Source organism: Taeniopygia guttata, chromosome 9 (genome assembly GCF_048771995.1).
Source record: "Taeniopygia guttata chromosome 9, bTaeGut7.mat, whole genome shotgun sequence".
In the NCBI taxonomy this organism is placed as follows: Eukaryota; Metazoa; Chordata; class Aves; order Passeriformes; family Estrildidae; genus Taeniopygia; species Taeniopygia guttata.
The window spans coordinates 6,416,267-6,434,570 of record NC_133034.1 but is presented as its reverse complement, the minus strand read 5'-3'; the positions used below and the strand labels follow the sequence as shown (position 1 = coordinate 6,434,570).

Genomic DNA, 18,304 nt, shown 5'->3' with positions numbered 1-18,304 from the left:
GCGCCGCCGCCGGCCACGCCCACGCCGCGTCAGACCGCGCCCGCGCGCACAGACACGCCCACTCAACTTAGACTCCGCCCATTCCACTTAGACCCCGCCCACTCTCCTTAGACCCCGCCCACTCCATTGACCCCGCCCACACACCGACCCCACGCGCTCCATCAGGCCCCGCCCACATGCCTTAAGCCCCGCCCTGCCCCTCAGACCCCGCCCATGCCCCTGCGGCGCTCGGCCACGCCCCCTCACCCCACCCACACCGCCCAGGCCCCGCCCCCGGCTTAAAACCCAGCGCGGCCGGAGGTGACGTTACGGGTCCGGCGCGGGGCGGAGCCGGCCGGGGACGCGGAGCTGCGGGAGCTCGGGCTGCGCAGGGAGCGCGGGGTACGGGCTGTGGGGGAACGGGCTGCGCAGGCAGCGCGGGGTACGGGCTGCGCAGGGAGAGCGGGTATGGACTGTGCCGGTAACGGGGAGCGCGGGGTACGGGCTGTGCGGGGAACGGGGAGATCGGGAAACGGGGGGTACCGGGAACGGAGAGCGCAGATAGAGCGATGCTTGGGGAGCGCCGTGTCCGAGTGGCGGAGTGCTGAGGGAATGATGAGCCCCAGGAACGCGGTGCTCGGGGATACGCGGTTTTCAGGGAATGCGGTGTGCAGGTAACCGCGGTGCTGAGGGGCACAGGATGCTCGGGAATGGGGTGCTCGCCTTTTAGGGTGTTCAGGAAACTGCGCGCCTGTTTGCAGGCACGGAGCTCTCACGCTTGTATATTTGATATAAAAAATGGGACTTTTTCCCATTTAAGAGGCGCCGCCGAGGTGCTGGCTGTTGAGAGGCAGGTGAGCAGTCCCTGGGTGTTGTTATCGGGCAGTAGGAAATGTTTCGGTCAGTCGCCAGACAGCCTGGAGCAAATCCCGCCGGAGCTAAGCCGGTGGTGTCTGTCCTAATCTTGTCTGGGGGCTGTTGATAACAACAAAGACCAGCACAAGCTGAAATGGTTATGTGCCCTCTCCAGTAAAAAAAAAAGAAATGTAGGAGTTTTGATGCTTCTCTCACCTGGCAGAAATTTGGGAGAGTGGATGGGATGAGTTTAGTGGATGCTTCACTTGGGCTGTGTGGCTTAGCCCAGAGAAGTGCAGCTCTTAAGTTTATGAGGGAAGGCAGGAGCTGTAGTGCCAGGACAGGGGAAATGGCTTCCCACTGCCAAAGGGCAGGGATGGACGGGATATTGGGAAGGAATTCCTCCCTGTGAAGGTGGTGAGGCCCTGGCACAGGTTGCCCAGAGAAGCTGTGGCTACTCCAGCCCTGGAAGTGTCCAAGGCTAGGTTGAATAGGGCTTGGAACAACCAGGGATAGTGGAATGTGTCCCTGCCCATGGCAGGGGCTAGAATGAGCTGAGCTTTAAAATCCCTTCCAATCCAAACCATTCCTCTTTTCTCCTTGTAGGGAAGGGCACTTCCCTGGGTACAAGCTGATACTGTGCCTCATTTTTGCTAAATGGATGGCAATTGGGTGTAAGTAACACCTGCAGGTGTAGTGCAATGGAAATAAAACCTTTAGATAAAGCAGACAGGAACCTGCCTCCCCTCTCATTTGAGCTCTGTGGGAATTCTGCTGCTGGAAAATGCTGAGACTTTGCTGTGACTTCACTTGCAGTTATTCTTTAAGCCTGTGTAGTTTTACTGCTTCAGAGGTAGGTTGCTCTTAATACACTGAACTCCTTCTTCAAGCAGAAAAGTAAAGGTAAATACTTTCTGCATTCAGTCCACGATGGAGTGGAGTTGTGATTTCATTGCTCCAAGGAGGCATATGAGCTGTGAAAGCTTGCATTTTTGTGGTAGCTGTATGGGTCTGGAAGCATGGAATTTCAGGAACAGGTTTGATATTATATTACTGCAGGAAAAGGGAGCCCTGTGCACCTTTTTTTTTCCCATCCCTCTGCTTGTCTGTTTTCCTTGCTCCTCGAGTGCAGGTGTAAGTGGTGGTGTGGTGGGCTGGATTCACATGACAAACCCACTGGCAATTAGCACCATATGGAAATTGAATCCATGGAGCTGTGTGTCTGTGCATCCAACAGGGAGAGGCAGGCCCACCCATAGGCAGTGACAGGGACCAAAACCAGTTAAGCTGCTCCTGAAAGTGTTCCCTGAGGCTACACATTGCTGGACGGTCCTGGTGTTTGTGGTTTGGCTTTTTGGTGGTGTTTGTTGTTTTGTTTTGGATTTTTTTTTTTTGGGGATGAAAGCTGTGCACTACTCCTTAATTTCCAGATGTTCCTAATATCCTCAACCTCTTCCTTTCCAAGCAGAACTATTTTTGTTTCCTGACAAAGTTTCCTTTTGGGTGCTGACCAAACTGGTATCTGTGAAGGGTTAGAAATACAGAACTGGGGCATTTTTAGAATGTTGTCTGTGGTGATTTTCACCCATAACTCCAGAGGAGTCGTTGCTACAACAGATGTTCTTGGTTAGAGAACAAAAACAGTTTTTGCTAAATGTAAACGTGGGAGTGCTAACAACAAATAAAGAAATCACAGAGAACAGGTGGATAAAGAATTGAAACAGATGTAGGAAAGGAGGAATTACTCTCAGATGCTCACTTTTGGCCTGAATTATATGTTAGCAGCTGTTTCTCATAGCAGAAAGCTCTCCAAAAAGATAGAAGGTGGAACTATTGGCAAAAATTTATATCAAGTGCATGCAGAGAATTTTTTTAAAATAAGCACTTTCTTACCCTCACTAAGACTAGGAACAATTAACCTGGAAAAAATCACTTTTGTTTATTGTGTTATTTTAAAGTCTGTGTTAGTACAGCAGGTGATACTTAGTGGTAATTAGTGGAGAATAAATGCTTCTCCTTGTAATGTAATGCAAGACAGATATAAGCCTTTGTGACATAGATTAATGGCTTAATTGCAATGTTAAAATACTACTTCTGGAATCCAGACCTTGGTGAGGTTTGGTTTTAAATGCTTTTTGCAGTGTGGCTCTTGCCCCTGCCTTGAACCTACCCTGCAGTGTACACCTCCCATTGTTTAGATCTCCTTTCCTGGAAGCATTTTCCTTTAGTTCCCTTATTAAAATTACTTATGCTGGCTCTAACTGCTGTCCCTGCAGAATTTTTCTTCACAAGTTCTCATGAAGAAGATAACTTGCCTGTTATTATTATTTTTTTGGTTAGAAATGGCAGCTTTAATAAGCTTTAATAAATTACTATCTCCAATATTTCGGGTGGGTCTCAGCAGTGCAGGGCTCAAGTTAAATATTGACTTGTGTAGAACTTTGGTCTTGAGTAATCCCTGCTGAAGCTGCAGTCAGGAGAAAGGTGTTATGGCAAAGACAATCCCTTTAAACCACCCCCTGCCAAACTGAAGCCAATCTGGCTGTGGGGAGTGGTCCCAGAGGAGGCTCAGGAAACCCCCACAGTGTCCCCATGTCCAGGGCTGGGAGGCTGTATGATGTGAGGAGACAACCAGGTCTGTACCTGGCAGTGGTGACAGCCCCAGTGTCTCTCTGTAGTGAAATGACTGGAATTTGGGGTCTCCCTGGTGGTGCCACGTCTGGTGGTCTGTTCTGATCTTGCTCTTATTTGTATTTAACCGTCCCTGGAGCTGGAGGGAATTGTGTGTGCCAGGAGCCCAGCTGGTAGGAGGTCTCTGCTCTGGGACCATGGCTCCTACTACAGAAGGCTCTTTGTGCTTTATAGACACGTGATCCCTAGAAAAAAATAAACATTTCTCATTCTTGCAGAGATTTGGTCTCAGATATGAACTAAGCAATAACTGTTTCAGCACTTTCAGCTTGCTCCATCCATCTTTCCTTGTTTTGTGGGTTTTTTACAAAAGTCTAAAATCTGCTTGTTAAACTTCATTGGAAATAGAGTTCCTTTGGGGCTGACAAGATAAATTTTGTTCATGGTGATGTGGCATGTATCATTCTTGACTGCTTTGCTGTGGGGAGCTCAGCAAGCAACAGAGAGCTGTATATTAAAGAAAACTAATTTTTCTTTAGCTAGGAGGCTTTACAAGAGGTGGTAGGCATCTTAGATTTTAATTGCTTGTGGGGAACAGGAATTTCAAACTAATCAGAAGATTTTAGCAAAAAAAAGAACATCCAGTCATCTATGGTACTTTAGGTAAAAGAATTTTGCTATCCTTTAATAGTAAAATATTTTGAGCTGTTTATACCTGGAGGAATAAGTTATTTTATATCTGTGGTAAGTCTGTTTTCTGTCACAATCTGGTTCTAGGAAGATTCTTCTCCTGTGTTATTGGAAGAAGGTTGGGTATATCATGAGTTAACTTTGTTTACTATAAACGATGGAGGAAACATTTTGTTTTAGATGCGGCCTTGGGTTGATGACTCCTGCTTTTTAACTTTTTATTTTTGAAACCATTTCCTTAAGTGTGATGGGTGTGAACTGAAGAACCTGTAGAGTAAAAAGTGTCTCGAGTTTCTAGCATTCCTGTCAACTTTCTGTGCTTTGTGAATGCCGTGTAGCAGTGTGACTCACTGTCAGGTGTGTGTCACTGATGTGTGGCTGTCTGGTGTGATTGAGGTCAAGGTTTAGGCTGAGCTCCAGATGGTGGCCAGAGGATTACTTTGAGAGCTAATTACAAGGCTTCTTTGTGTAAGTCTGAATAGTTACATCACAAAGATATTCTTTAATGATCCATCAGGCAGTTTAGTGGGTGAAATAGCCCACAAGTTTTTTACTTTCTGATGAGGTGTGTTTTGCCCTTAGCCTGCCTGGCTCATGTTGAGCTGTACCCCAGCACTTGCAGGCTGTTTTAATGGCATTCACTTCCTGACTCTGCCAGTGGAATCTCTGGCATCTCTGAACTCTGGATGTCTTTTTTCCCTCTGTATGTGTGGCCTACATTTCTCCTCGCATCCACCTCCAGAGCAGGTGAGCTGCTGTGGTGTGGGCTGTGAGCAAAGGCCTCTGCCTGGGGTTTATTCAGGTGTGGACTCCCTTGAGTGAGCAGAGGCTATTTTTGGAGTTCCCTCAGGGAGAAGGTGGTCAGGAATCCAACCTTGGAGCCGAGCAGAGGGGAGTGCAGCAGTGTCAGCTTTGGTCACTGTGCTGGATCAGCTGCTGGTGGTGGTTCTGTCAGAGAGGATCCTGTCTCCTGCAGAAGGGTGGTAGCGAGGTCACCCGACAGCAAAGTGCTGAGAAAACATTCATTGTACTCCATTGGTTTGTTACTGTTGCCAGGAAACACCTTGTCCACATTTCAGAGGCTTGTGTATTTTGGTTGCTTCTATCTCAACAGATTTGCCCCACAACTCACGGATAAAGGGCATTGTCCCCAGCATCCATATCTCTGGATCAGTGTGCCAGCTTGTCTTGTGAGGTTGCATTGTCACTCTCTTAGCTGGTGGCCACTACAGTTATGACCTTTGGCCTGTGATGGGATGGCTCTGTGCTAAGGGGGATGAAATTTCTTTGCAATGTTATCCTTCCCTGTGTCTGGGCTACTCAGGTATCCCTCACAGAGGAGTTTCCCAGTGATGCTGTGTACTCAGTGCTGCTGCTGCCTTAAGGTCAGCCTGACACCTCCATGTTGGTGGAGAAAAGAGTGTGCTGGGCTCTCATGCTGGTTGTGCCATGGACCTCAGCAGGTGGCAGATGGATGGCTGAGTTTTCACAGAACCATTTGTTTTCTGCCTGTTTTCCTTACAGCCTGGACACTAAAGTTCACCATGTTGCTTGGCAGCATTGGGACACCACTTTGGGAATAAGAATGTTTAGCAGTTGCTTTAGCTGTAGGGTTGCTGGAAGGACTTCTGTGTCCCTGAGCACAGGACAGTGTGTCATGTACCTGACACAGAGCACTGTGACCTCCCTGGTTCCCTTACAAACAGAGCTCTTCCTTAATGGGTTATGTACATTCCCTAAGGCACAGTGTCCTGCAGTTTCAATGTGCTTGTCTGTCTGCACTGGGAGGAAATACTGGTGCTGGTTAATTGATTTAGTGTGTTCTCATGGGTAGAGGTTCCTCCTGCAGCCTGGTGAGCAGAACAAGGGTGCTGGCTGTAACCTGCAAGTATTATTTTTGTGTTCAGTCATCCATTGCATGTTCTGGCAGGCAGACCCTCTCTGGGCAGAGATAATCCAAACTGTTGATGCATTCTGTGTAGTGCAGAAGTTGAGGAGCTCGGTGGACTGACCACATGGGCAGTTGACAGAGCACACACCTGTGTAGAAGCTTCCTAGTGCTCAGAGCCTTAGGGAATGTTTGCACAGTCATTTTTCCCTGTGTCTAGGGCCACAATGTACTGTCTGCAACAGAAAGTCATCATGATGTGTGTTGAGAGGTAAAAGGATTTGTATGGGTTTTCCTTTGCTTTGTCAGAGAATAGCTGACCTTGGGGCCAGCCATGAGCTGGCTGCTTTTCTGTGTTTCTGAACACACTGAAGTAGCAAAGATCAGTCCCCAGAATCCATGTGAGCAGGACCCTTTTCAGAACCCAGATTACCTTGCAGTCTCTGCCTTAATTTCCAAAATAATTCAGTTCTCCTTTAAAGAAATCTAAACCTAAGCCCTGGCTTCCTGGTTCATGGAGTGGGAGGCTATTGTGTGCCTGACCTCAAACTGGCTGCTGCTCAAGGTTCTGCAACATGTGATGCCTGGTGTTGCATCAGGTGATGGATAGGGGATTTTGTTGATCCCTCTTGGTCAAGACATCCTTGAACCTTCTATTCTGAGAAGCCCATATGGTTGCAGGACTGAAAGAAAGACTAACTTCAGTGTTGCATTCCATGTGCTGGTTTTGGGAAGCTGTTCGCATTTACAACAGCCCTCGCTTCTCCAGACTGTCACTGGAACCAGGAAGGTGGTGGTAAAGAACCTGCTCAGCCTCTTTGAGCTCAGTGTTTTCTTTGGAGGTCACTTCATACTCCTTCATTTCCCTTCTTCCCCTGTAAGTCATGCTTTTTCTAAGGTTATTCCCTACAATTTCATTTCCTTCTTTTTGCTGAAACCTCACATCTCCAAGAAGGTGGTGCTAGGCCACACTTATTTTTCCATAATTAGAGGATTAAATCTTCCAGATATTCTTTGAAGCCACTGAGAGAGCAAGTCACCTGGAGGTGCATTAGGGATTCTCAGGGGCTTATTCTCTGTGGATACTTCTTGTCCTCCTTTCTCCCAGGCTAACTCAGATTATGCTGATAGCATTTGTGAAGAACGATTCCAAGTCTGATGTCACTCTACAGCAAAACCTTGGAGGTTTGTTGGGACACTCCCCAGGCACTGGGACTTTGCAGAGTAACCCAGGAATGAAACTGCATTTTGTGGAGCAAAAATGGTGTTTGCAGGAGGGACTGATGCTTGTGTTTGAGAGAGCTGAAAGAAGGAGCTCCAGGCAGAGCTCTACACACACCTGCATGTGTGGAGTCACCTAAAGTTCAGGAGAGCTGCTTTTTAAGCACTTTTCTTTAATCCCTGTTGTCTGTGTGACACTCTGCTCTTCCCTTTGTAGTTCTTCCAGCAGCAAGTTGACAAGGACTGTGAATGTGGGATATGTGTAAAATCTCTATACCTGTGAGCTTGCAAAGAGGTGTGGGACTTATCCTGCAGATACTCCCAAAAGCAGAAAAACTCTTGGGGATACTTTGCATCTCCAGCAGTGAAGGGTGAAAGTGGAAATGGACAGTAGATACTGAGCTGTAATTATTGGGAAGCAGGAGTCTTTTCTAGGCTAGTGGGAACATTCAGAGTGTGACCTGAGTAATCTGAAAGAGTTGAAGGGTTTCACTGCCTTGAGCAACTTTGTGACTCTGTCACAGATGCTTCCAAAAGGACATAACGTTGATAACGGGAACTGCGGGATGCGCCACGCTGAAATTTTATCTGCCTAAGTAGCTGCTAGTCCAATTCCATTAATGTTTGCATATTTAATAAACTTCTAATGTGGGATTTTAATGAGTTGGCAGTTATCTCTGAACACCCAGCAGCAGCAGCAGCCTCAGAGTTTAGGTGTCTCTCAGATGGAGATTTCTCTCACTTAGAAGGCATGTGGCCTTTCCTTGGGCAGTCAGCACTTGGCAGGCTCTGGAATACTTTGATTTGGTTTGTATTGATGTACATCAACAGTGAATTTTTAATTTGGATGGAGCCCTAGGGTTAAGTTTTTTGGGGAGGCATCTTTTTTGAATGTCGGATGTAAGAGAAGTGACCTTGGTTATTCTCGTTACACACCATTTAGCTACTTGGGATGTTTCTTGCCAGTGATCTAATTATTTTGGCTGCGAAATGGGACTGCCAGGGAAATTGCTTCTAACGTGGCATTTGCTCATTTACACTCCCAGTGCTTTTGCTTTGCCTTTTCAGCCTAATTTTGCAAACATATATGCAACTCCTCCTCGTCCCAAGCAGGGTAAGAAGTGCCCTGGTTGTGCTGCACAATTGGACCCAAGTGTCTGTGGTGAGGAGGAGGAAGGTAATCTGTCATCGAGGAGATTGTTCAGTGTTTATGCTTTTGAGATGACCTGAGTGTAGTAAATATATGTCAGTATGTCAGATGTAGCAGGCAAGGTGAAAAGGGACTTTTGATAACGCAGTGTAATTCTCAGTTCTGGCAGCAGTATGACTTTAAATAAGTCCTTTGCCCATTCCCAATCTTCAGGATGAATTCTCAGCATGCTACTGTGGATGGTAGATGTGTAAGCTGTGAGGGTAGGAAGGGTGAGGAAATAATACCTTACAGCCTTCTCTGTAAGGAGAATTACAGCAGTAATTCAGTGACTGGATCATCAGATGGGTTTCAGGTGATCTTTCAGTGGGCTTGGCAAAAAGGAGGAAAAATTTAGTGTTTATCTGAGCTGTATTTTAAATTTAAGTTCTTTTTATATCTACAGAACACCAGTTTGGGGGGAACAGCAAAGAGAATAAGGGACAAAAACTGATGGACCATTACATCTTCCGAAATGAGCCTTTTCACACTTTCCTACTGGAAAATAACATCTCTTGAAGGTGAGTAGGTTTTGTATGTGGCAGATGAGCTGCCTGATGTCTTGGGCCTTAAAAGCAGATCCACCCTCATTCCAGCTTGGCCTGACACTGCCTCTCTGGGCTGGCACAACCCATGGAAACTTGCTTGTGAAAATGTGTATATTATCACCAGGAGAAACAGGGAGGAAGCAGGGAATATTTTCCACTAATGAATTATCATTGATTTTGAAGCCTTTGAAAAAGCTGGAGTGCTTAGTGAAAGAGGTGAGCCATTGGGAACACGGATATTTTCTGGTGAGTGGAGAAAATGTAGGTGTTTTATTTGCAGCATGAGAAATTTAAGCTTGTAAGACAAACTTTGGTTTAGTTTGCCAAGGGTATTAAAGTACATAAAGCATTTTAAAGTTTTGTTCCAGTTGTACTTCAAATGATATTTTCAGTGCTCAGAAGAGCTGAAGAAGAGTACTTGCTATCAAAGATGATAGTTTCCCCAAAGTAAAGAACATAATTCTTGAATGAAATTAAATCAGAATTGTATTTTGTAGAGTTTGTGGTATCTTTTATGTTATTTTTGTACTCAACCCCTTAGGGCTGTAGCCAGTGACTGTACAGTTTTGTTTTAAAATCCTTTAGTAACAGAAATCAAAATGGGAAATGTTACATAAGTCCTGCACTCAAAATTGAAATAAAACCAGCATTTCTGAGACAGTTAAGGTTTCAAATACTTTGGTTTAGACTTTACTCTCACTTTAATAAATAACATATAAAAAGAAGCCATGAGCTCTATAGGCCTAAGTTTGCCCACTTAGCAGTATTAATTCTTTTTTTTTTTAATTAAATTTGCCTTTCTTATGGCTACTTTGTTAATATTTTATTTCTTTTTTTTTGGCATGAGCCAACTAGCAGCTCTGAACTCAAAGACAAAGTGGGGTGTAAAGGGTGAAAAAATAAGTGCTTGTCAGTTGTCATTCTGCCTGCACAGAAATTGCTTGAAAATGTTCAGCACTGGTGTCACAGGCCTTTTGTACATAAATGCTTTTCCATGTGAGGAAAAAAATCCCAGTAGAAGTTCAGCCTAGAGTGAACTCTTCATGTGCTTTTGTAGATTTGAAGCTTATTAGCCATGTGAGTTCCTTGAACATTTGTATATTTGGTAGCAGCAGAGCCTGTCAGGAATGTAGGACTTGACAGGTACAAGAGGATGCAGTGTCAGGGATTTTACTTGTTGAGGAAGAAAAGTCTTGTAGCTGGAGAGAAAAACACTGTTCACATTCATTGGTGCTCTTTGGTGTCTGGTATGATCTGCACAGTTCTGCATAAAAGGATGGAAGCCTGAAAGCCCCGAAGCAAAAGGTGTGACTGAGTTCTGAAAGCTCTCCTGTCATTCCTAAGTGCTTGTGTTTTCTAAGTGTCCTCTTCAGATGTTATCTGTGAACCTTTTTGCCTGTAACCCTGTAAAGCTAGGGACTATTACTGGGAAATACCTTTTCTGGTGTAGTCTGTGTTTTGCTGTTGTGTGGATGAGCAAACCACTGTCTCTGCCTTTTGCTTTCTCCTTTCCCAGTCTGTAAAAAGTGTGACTTCACTCTGTGGAGAAAGATTGTGCAACAGAGTGAAGAGTGAAAAGAGGATATCTTTTGCTGTTCTAAGGCTTCTTTGTTCTCAGAGGTCAGGAGGAGCTGAGCTCCAGTGATTTCATACACTCTCCTATTACCTGTTCTCATGCTGGCCATAAGCCTAAAGGGACAGATCCTCTTCTGGATGAGTCATTAAGTAAATATCAGACTGTGCTGGTATTCCTGCTCTGAGTACTTGTTCTTATTTCTTGTGTGTTGTTTACTCGCTGTTTTCTTAGCTGCTATCACAACCCCAGCAGATTTTGTCAGCACAGGGACTTCTCACGGTGTGCAGCTGGGGAGAGGCACCTGCACTGGAGCCAGGAGCTGTTCCAGCTTTGTTCGAGGAGGGATTTTCAACAGTAGCTGGGAAATACTTGGAGGTATTTCCAGTAAAGCAGTTCTGGTTCTTGGCTCTTGATCAGAGGCACCCTGCCAGGTGGCCTGTGGGCTGGATGTGGTGCCTGCTCCTCCTGCAGCCCTCCTGCAGGACAGGGCATGGGAAGGAAGTGCATCCCATGGGGGCACTGGAGCACAGAGTGTTCAGAGCTTGTCCCTGCTGGGCTGCTGCAGGGAGGGCTGGAGCTCTGTGAGCTGTGCTTCTCCAGCAGCTGCTGCAGCCAGAAGGTGGCTCAGGAATGGTTGTAGAATCCTAGATCCATGAAATGGTTTGTGTTGGAAGGGACATTAAAGCTCATCCAGTTCCACCCCCGCCAGTCACTAGATCTGGTTGCTCAGGCCGCATCCAGCCTGGCCTTGAACAATTCCAGGGGTGTGGAAGGCACAACCTCTGTGGGTAATGTATGATGACATGGTGCATCTCCTGGAGGAGGTTTGCAGCTTCCATGGGGACAGGGTGCTTCAAGTGTTTGTGCTCACTGGGAGGCTCTACCAGCAAGGGACAAGGGCATGTTATCCACTGGCCCACCCATGCATGCTGAGAGTGACTTGCAGTGTGCACATATTCTGATATTGGGTAACCACTGGGTTCTGTCTGGAGTCTGGATTTGTGTCTGTTTTTCATGTGGAGATTTGACTGTATCAGGCTTCTATCCTAACTATAAACCCTGAATAGGTGTAGAGGTCCCTGGGAGGATCTTTCCTTGCCTGTCTGCCCTAGTATGTCATCACTAATGGCCTTAGGCCTTAGGGGATTTGAAAATGCTTTGGTGTTTCTGGATGAAATTCTTGTCTCATTAGGACAAAAATATGCCATCAGTTTAACCTGCATCTTGACAATATATGGACAGTTTGAACCTTGGGCAAAATCTGGGTGCTGCTGCTCAGCCAGAATCAGTTACCATCCTTATTTCCTCTAAAAGAGAGAATGTTTCTAGTGCTGCATGGCTGAGACTGTTCTGGGGGAGCTGACCAGGCCATTGGAGGTCAGAGCTGTGAGGCAGAGCTGCATCAAGTTTTATTTACATCTTTATTTTACTGTTGCTTCCTTCAGGGCTTTGCTTATTCCCTTCTGCCAAGGGAAACCCTTCCAGCTACCTCCAAAGACACTTAAAGTCCATCTCACTGTGTGCTTCTCTCTCTTTCCTGGGGATCCCAAGGGTTCCACGTCATAAACTGCAAGCCCAGTGGGTGCTGCTGAGCTGTGGCTCAAGCAGATGTGAGCAGCCTGAGATGCACCAAGTTTGCTGTAGAAGACCCATAAGATTCATCCTCACATTGAATTTACAGCCAGTGTTACAGCAGTGTATTTGACTTGGCTGCTGGATGTATGTGGCCTTTCTGGAATGTTTCAGCTGCTGTGTTGGGAACCATTTGTTTTGCTCTAACTGGATGTGAAATATCACCACTGTGGCCTGATGGATCCCCTTAATGGCACAGTGTACAATCAGCCTCAGCCTGGGGTGAGCTGTTTGCCCACTGCACTTTAATTAACTTGCCATGAGCAAAAAACTTCAGGAATTCCTGGTCTGGGACCTTTCTGTGCCAGGAGTTGTCTGCAGCCCAGTTTAGTTTAGAAAGCATCAAGACTAAAACCACTGCACATCCTTCTTTTATTAAGATCTGTTGTTAAGAAAATAATTTTTGCTAAGGAGAGATATTTAGGCTGACATTTAATGAAGGGAATAAACTGTAAAAACCTGTAATCACATTGGAGAGAAAAGGGGACATTGTTTCAGATTCCCATAGTGGTTTTTCCAGCTGTGTGAGTAAAACAATTCTCTTTCCAAGATATATTTTTCCTACATTTAAATATTGTGTGGATGCATTTAAAAACTGTTTATGTTCTGGCCATGTGTAACTTTTGGATACTGATTAGTAGATACAGGTGCAGCAATAAAGAAACTGTAAATTTGCCAGGTAGCATTGCTTGTCTGCAAGTCCCTTTATCAAATAAGATTATATTGTTTCTCAAGCACATTGCACTTGCCATCTTGACGCAGAATTACATTTCTGTTAAAATAATGTTTGCTCAGTGCTTCCAGGTAAAGAATTCAGCATTACTGATAAGGACCACAATGCACTTTTATTTAATTTATTAACCACTTGACTTGGTCTCCATTCTCTGGTGCCTGAGCATTGCATATTCTTCTATTTTGGAGTAGCTGTGTTTAGCAAGCTGCTCAATTTTTTTGTATTCTGATGTCTGTTACCACAGGTTTTTTTTGCACTGAAATCTAACCACTGTCTTTGAGGTGATGCATCTTTTTTAAGCTCTACTTTAATCTCTGGTTTTCTCTTACTTCTCTTATTTGGCTTATACAACCATGATAAAAGCAACCAGTTTATGCTGGGGTCAATTTGATTATAATAAATTCCTTCTCTCCTTCCTTAAGCCCCAGTGCAAATGAAGAAAGCTAAATTTACTGTCTGTTCTTCATGCCTTTTTGTCCAGTGCAGAAGAAAATTAGGCTATTTTGACCTTTCTTTGACACTTCTAGTCAGTGAAGATGAGGGCAAAGGCTGTGTAAAAGTAAATGAAGTTGGTATTGTTTTCTTCTAAAATTGGTATTAATGCACTCTAGTATGCTCCAATTAAAGTCCCAGCCTATGAAGGCAAGTGCAGGCAATCTCAGCTGCTATTTCACCCACCTTCAAGGGTTTGTCCATCTGTGATGTGCAGTAGCAGAAGATGATGTATCTCAGTCCAGGTAATTTCAGGTCTAACAGAACTCCTGGTTACACTTTGCATTTCTGCTTCTCTGCTGTGTATTTTGTAGACAGCTGTGCTTGCTCTGGCTGCCTTATCTCAAAGGTGATTACACTGGTATCTTTATTTGCTCTGCCCTGTGCTGATACCAGCCCTCAGCCAGCCCTCTCTATTTCCAGCCCCAGGATGGGCAGAGTGGAGGCTCCAGAATGAGCTGGTGCTTAATGCCTTGCTCATGGATGAGAGAGTGTTCACTGAGAAACTTTGTTCACCTTGATGGTGAGCTCAAGCTGTGGTTGTTTATCTCAGGCACAGATTCCAGGAAATGGAAACCAGTCCTGATTTTTTTCCTGATAGAAGAGTTTCCAGACAGGTTATGTGTCTCCAAGTAAAGGTTTATTGGATGCACTTCTCTAGAAAGTCTTAATACATTTATGTAGTGTGCTGTCTCCTGCAGTTAAAATGATTGGCAGTTTTTGGGAAGTGCCATCTGAAAAATGCAAGGGATTTGCTTTCTCACAGTACTGTACAGAAAATTTCCCTTTGCTGTTTCCCCACCAGAAATGCCACAGCTCTCTAATGGAGTAAGGTGTTGGTCACTGCAGTTTGCATTTTGCTTTACTCTGAAAAGAGCTCATCCCTTCAGAGGTGCACTTGGTGTTGTTCAAAAACTGCTGCTGCCATCAGCCAAACCAAGTTTGTTATTACATTGCTGTGAAAAATGGGGTTGTGCAGAAATGAATTTGCATTCCCTAAAGAAATTAATGGTGCCATAGTGTGGCTGTTGAACATCAGGTGATACAAAGTAAAGGTCAGAGTTTGAGATGAGTGCACCTAAAAATTCCTCTCCTTTGGCTTGGGTAGCTGAATGTGATAGTTTAGATTAAAACAGGCCAAGGGAGCCATTGTGTAGGCAGCTTTTGAAAGCCAGGCCTTTCAGCTCCATGCCTAAACTAGTGGATGCAATTATACATTTCATTCATGTGTAGTATTTACTGAAGTTTCTGTTCTTAAGTGTGATAAATGCTTTTGCATCTTGCTTAAAAGGATGGGCAAAAAATCCATCTTGCATAAGGAATAGCTCTGTTTTAAGGTTGGGTAGAAATTGAGCATATTGTGAGCTCTTGGAATGAATGCTGTTAAATGGGCTTTTCTGAATTTTCTTAACACAGAAAGATTTTTATATAAAAAGTTCATATCTATATATACATAGAGAGAGAGAGAGAGCTGTCCAGTAAAAATGGGCAATTTGATTAAAGCAGGAATTTAAGGAAGCGTTAGAATGGTTGCCTGGGGCTTCAGTATGATTTTGCAGTGCTCTGGATGGTTAATACAGAATAGACTAACTGCTAGGACAGAGAAGCCCAGAATAATTTTCCTTGTCCCAGTTAAGTCAAGAACTATTAGAGCAGTGGAAATAAGGTTTCAACAAGAGGGGAAGAAAGGGTGAGGGACGTGTCAGCTCTCAGTCTTGGTGGTGAGAGGGGAGAGTATCAGAATTTGGAATGGAAGAAGGGTGAATAGCAGTTACCAGTGAAAATAGACTAATGTTGCATATAAGTGCATTAGGAATGATTTTCATTCTTTCTGGTGCTTTTTTTTTTTTTTTTTTTTAAGAAAAAAACCAAACCCAAGCTAGATGAATATTTGCAGTAAGATGTGGAGGTCAAAGGAATATGGGATTTTCTTTGACCTGAATGTTTGTCAGGAAAGGCTTTTTCGCTGCTTTCAAACCTGATGTTTGAGCCATTTTGAGTCATGTGTCTCCAACCAAATCACACCAAACTGTGCTACACTGGCCATGCAGGAGTTTGACCCTCATCCTATGGCTTTGCTTGCCTGGTGCTGGAAGCAGGGAGGGCACAGCAGCTCAGAAGCTCCAGTAAACCCCTTTCACTGTCTAGCTCATACTTAAATGTTTGGAGGAGTGGCATAATGTACTTTTTAAATGTACCTTTCCCACTTTTTCCTAGGTATGTTTCTCTCCTGTCATGTCTTGAGGTGTTGGATTGTGACACTGCAGTAGAAGTAACATTTCTGAGCAGCATATTGAAGGACCAGGACCTTGACAGGGATTGTGTGAGAGGAATCTTTACCATCTCTCTGCAGCACCCCATGGTGGTTCACTGGGAAGTACTGGGAAGCAGAATTTCTAGCCTCTTTTGGACATACAAGATAACAGGACAACTGGGAGGAATGAGAAGGTATTGTGGTGTTAGCCAACAGCCCCATATGCAGCTGTGCAGGCTGTCTGCCCAGTAGCCACAACCAGGAACCTTTCTATTTTTCTGGCTGATAGCCTTCTAAGAGGACCATCAATAAGGGACCTGTGAGAATAAATCGGCTGCTAGCTAAAGGAGAAGATGTACTGCTGTGCTCTTCTTTTCAAGGAGCTAACTCAGCATTGTGCTTGAGGATTGATCTTCAGGACTAATTTCTGATAGTGCTTTATCTTTATTTTCCTCTCAGCAGTCTGGCTTCAGAACCCTCCATACCTCATTCCATTATTCCCTTGGCCAAGAGAGTGTTGAATGCAATACTCCTGAGCAGTTCATTTGATTGTTCTGTCCTGCCTTTTGCCTGTCTTTGGGGTGACCTCAAGAGGATGGACCAGTGTGTTCAGGCTTCCAGGAGATACTGCAGGGCCTAGAGAACAGACTTCTACCCATTCTGAACTCGTGATGTGTCTGGAGCACGAGAAACTGTTCTCACACTTGGGTAAAAATACAGTCCCTTCTGTCACTCTCCCTGGCTGATATTTTGCACCATCAGGATTAGTTTCTATGGTTTTCAGGTTGAAATACATATCTTCCTGAGTAGCTGAGACTCATTATCTGTGCAACACATTTGCTTTTAAACTGCTGAGAGCAACGTGCCTGTGTCTGCAGTGCTTCCCTCCCCACAGAGCATGTGGGAAGGAAAAAGTTTGATCAACCTGTTTGTTACAGAGGAGAGTAAAGGCAAACCCAGAGGGGAGGCAGAAGAGACCTTTAAGTGTTCTTTTCTTCTCTGCAAGCTCCTTTCATGTGCTAAAGGAAATTATTTTTCTTGCTATCTCAGATGATTATATTCACAAAATCCGACCCTGAAATATCATCCCTGTATTAGATACTGACCATCTACAGTCAGAATCTTTTTTGGTCCCTTTATTTTGATTACCTTTGCTACCTCGGGCACTTGGCAGGAGCAAAAAGCCTCATCATTCTGATTGCTTCAGTTTCCCAAGATGTCTTTTGAGAGAAAATGTTTCCTGAGCTTTGTTGCAACCTCTTAAGTAGAATTTGGTCTTTCTGGGAATCATGTGAAATCAAGTGATTGCCTGGAGCAAGAGAAGGTACTGGAGCTGCAATAGCAAAGACCTTGATATCAAAGGCCACCTGCTATTGCTCTCCATCTCTTCAGCCTTAAGTTGCCAGGTTTTAAATTCATTCTGTCTTCCTACAGAATGGCTGGCAGGTACTCAGCAGGTGAACTGGGCTGTTCCTCAGGGAATAGTTCACATTTGTATCGCAGGCAGAAATTTCCTCCTGCATAAACTTTTGTCTAGTCTTCACAAGACGTACTGAGTTGTATTTTGGCCTTCTTCCTGTGTGCTCCTTTTACTATTTTCTTGGTTTTCCTGGTGTCAGTCAACAAATCCATGTCAGCATGTAGCTTTGACCTTCAGGTTTGCAACCCAGCTTACACAGCCATGTGGTAGAAGTAGAAAATACTGTCCCACAGTAAAATTCTAATAGTTGTCTGTTTTTTCTTTGGTTTATTGATCAGCTTGTGTAAAGAATTTCTTGTGAAAAACTTAAATGAACTCCTGAACATTTTCTGATTGAAGAAAATGGAGAAAGATATCTTACAGTCTCTATTGATGTGGCTGAACTATACATACACAGAGAACATTGATTAACCTGGGTCTTCTACTCACAGTGTGTGTTTTCTTTACTGCGCTCAGTCAGAAAAGCATTTCTAGCAAGCTGAGGTATTTATGGAATGAACTTTGTTAGTGTTACAATACTCATGGAAAAATCTCTGCTAGGACCACTGTTCACGTCCAAGTCTGCAGGCCTGTGATCCATCTCTGATGGTCTGGTCACATACCCTTGTGGTCTTTCCTCACCTTGGATCTACCACATAAAGGACACAGCATCTTTTCAGTCATTTTGCTTGTAAGCAGCTTTTGCAGTTTAGTTTAGTATAGGTGTTCTAAAATTTTTTAATTTCAGCCTAAACACAGATGTAGTGGCCCCGTCAATGCTGTGTAGGTTCATGGATTGCAGTATATGCACGTGGAATTATTTTTTTCTTTGGTTTGTTTTGTCTGCTGTTTGGCACAAGAGAGACTCCCCTGGCCCCCCTGCTGCCAGCAATTAGAGACAGGTGCCAGTCCTCAGTGGGAATAGGTATTTCCAGCCAATATTTACAGCTGGTTCTGTCCTGGGGGGATGGAGCTGCTGCTGTCAGTGGAGGTGTGGAAAGTTTCCTTTTGGCTCTCCAGTGAGAAGCAAGATGTAAAATGCAGCTCTGGTGAGGCTGGAAGAAGGTTTTGATGGTTTTTTTATGGCTTAAGCTATTTAATGTGTCTGTGCTTTCCTCTGAGGGAGAGGGTCCTGGTTGGGGAGTATCTGTGTCACC

General features: G+C 44.6%; 1 protein-coding gene across 4 annotated transcripts in view; it reads left to right on the top strand.

Annotated features, from left to right (window-relative positions):
- The first annotated feature begins 287 nt into the window (after positions 1-287).
- MAP3K13 (mitogen-activated protein kinase kinase kinase 13) overlaps positions 288-18,304 on the top strand; it is a 71,461-nt gene continuing 53,444 nt past the window's right edge. For 3 of the 4 annotated variants that reach the window (XM_072933554.1, XM_072933549.1, XM_041718217.2), the window contains exons 1-2: positions 288-381; positions 8,860-8,974. The gene's annotated coding sequence lies outside the window, so the exon portion shown is untranslated. Of the gene's footprint in view, positions 382-458; positions 478-8,859; positions 8,975-18,304 lie in introns of those variants that run through there. The other variant, XM_072933550.1, reaches the window with a different exon arrangement.